Raw genomic sequence first — 2,587 nt, forward strand, 5'->3', positions numbered from 1 at the left:
TCCCTGTAGAAAAGAGACCAGTTGAGGGTGAAAAAATTAATGTTTTTGGTAATTTTTTCGATATTTGTCGTCCGAAGGGTCGTGCTTCAAAAGGATACAAATCTCGCAAAAATCCGTCGCCTCTTTCGGAAGATTATGGCATACATACATGATGATGATGATGATGATGATGATTGCAACGTCTTGTAAGACGAGTACCACTCCCTCAGACTTTTAAAGTCCATGAGCCCAAAAATGACTTCCATCGCCACAGGAGCATTTTTATAGACAAATGCACGAGGAAGTATCTATACACAGATGATATTACAGAGTCTTAGCTTTGTACGACAGCTAAGTCTCTCTCTCTCTCTCTCTCTCTCTCTCTCTCTCTCTCTCTCTCTCGGTTCAAAATGTTGAGATCCAGCAACAAGCAAGAGCAAGATAGCCAGCAACAAGTTAAACTGCAGACCAGCTTAATGCGGGCACTGATCTCTCGCTTTATGGTTTTTTAAATCAGAGATTTGCTTCTCCTAGAAAGGTTGCCTTCACCACGGCTTACGGGAGTCCTTTCCAACCCAGCACACACATACATACACAAACACACACGGTGCTAGTTGGCCGTTGACCCCCAAAAAGGGTTCATTTGCCCTTTGAAAGGTCTTGTTTTTAATCCTTCAGGGAGACTAGCTACCCTCCTCACCAAACAATCTGGTGGGGGAACCAGTTTAATCGCCGGTGACCCGACCATGAGGCAGGTAGTACAGGGTTACATGGTATCAGTAGCATATGATATGACCTAACTATACATACATACATACATACATACATTTAAACAGACAGATGATATTTATATTATAGATAATATAATAATTAAGAGAGTATTGGTTCTATCTATATATTAAAAAGATAGCGTGTGTGTTATTTATACCGTGTGTCATGCTTCCACCCGTATGACTGTCGTTCAACTGGTATGATCTTTCATTTCTTGTAATAAATACTTTTACTTAGAATTCATCAGCAGTTTTGGTACAGCCAATTCATTTATATTTTGATAAATAATTTTAACAAGAATTCTTCAGAAGTTTTTGTTTCGGTTTCGATTCTAGCTGAAAGAACTCAAGTTATACATATATCTTCTTTTTTTCAGTTTCGGATTCGATTCAAATGATGAACCCCATATATATATATATATATATATATATATATATATATATATATATATATATATATATATATATATATATATATATATATAGGGTGCCCACAAAGTCTGGTTACATTATGTAGCCAGACATTGTGGAAGCATCCTGTAGATTATGTAGCCAGACTTTGTGGGCACCCTGTATATATATATATATATATATATATATATATATATATGTATATATATATATATATTTGTGGGCACCCTGTATATATATATATATATATATATATATATATATATATATATATATATATATATATATATATATATATATCAGGGTGCCCACAAAGTCTGGCTACATTTTTCACAGGATGCTTCCACAATGTCTTGCTACATAATGTGGACATCCTCTATATTAAATCGCAACTTTATCATATATAAAGGTCGATAGAGAATTAACTAAATAATAATATATAGGGATTCTGCAAGAATTAAAATATCATATTAAAGCGTACTTTACGACCGAGCTACGCCGGGCGTCGATGCAAGTTTAGATAAATACTTTTTGCAGTTTAAACAAAAGAGCTACAATAATATCAGAGTGTCTCCATGTACGCCGACCATCTACAAAATGCCAACATCAATATATTATATAGGAATGAGTATCCTGTGGAATTTTCACAGGGCCCGCTTGTAATGATAAATACGAAGTCTTAAATAAAACATTGTATTTAAGCATATTGTCCGACCAGGCTACGCCGGGAAATCAGTTTTATATATTAGGTACAATATAATAATCTACAGATAAAAAGATATATATTAATAAAACCAAATTAGCGAGAATTAAAATATCGTATTTAAGCGTATCTTACGACCGGGCATCGCTGATCGACTTGCTAGTTTTATAGATTTAACCCAAGTTAAAAGTGGAGATCTGTCATTTTATTTTTATCAAATGCAACTAATTATCAACCAATATTTCTATATTTATTTAATAAAATTCTGACCGACCCTGGTGAGACTCGAACTCACAATCTTCTGCTCCGGAGGCAGACGCCTTCTCCATTAGGCCACAGGGTCAACAGTTTCCACATAGCAGTAAATATCAATATTTGTTAGGTTATTCTTTCGTTGATACTCAAACGTATACAATATATATATTTGATTAATTAATTCCTTTTTCAGCCACGTAATTCATTCGGAGTGGCAGGTAAACAAGGAATACAACCTTTCGATATTATTTTCTTCATTTTTCTCTTTACCAGCAAAAGCCGTGCGTTCTTAATAGCAGCAACACCAGATCCAATGCAACTAAATGACAGCTCTCCACAAAATAATGAAACAGACCGGCGTTAACTACATAGTGCGACAAATATATATAATTCTTGAAAAAAAATAGAATCACCCTATTTATATAGACTATTTTGCATAGTATAGTAATAAGAGTAAAAGTAAAAAAAT

The 2,587-nt window shown here is 34.1% G+C and overlaps 1 non-coding gene across 1 annotated transcript; it reads right to left on the bottom strand.

The window, feature by feature from the left end:
• Positions 1-2,133: 2,133 nt before the first annotated feature.
• Positions 2,134-2,206, bottom strand: Trnar-ccg (transfer RNA arginine (anticodon CCG)). The gene has a single exon. It is a non-coding gene; the product is annotated as a tRNA-Arg (tRNA).
• Positions 2,207-2,587: the final 381 nt, after the last annotated feature.

This window comes from Euprymna scolopes, chromosome 42 (genome assembly GCF_053919585.1).
Source record: "Euprymna scolopes isolate OS-2025 chromosome 42, ASM5391958v1, whole genome shotgun sequence".
Classification (NCBI taxonomy): domain Eukaryota; kingdom Metazoa; phylum Mollusca; class Cephalopoda; order Sepiida; family Sepiolidae; genus Euprymna; species Euprymna scolopes.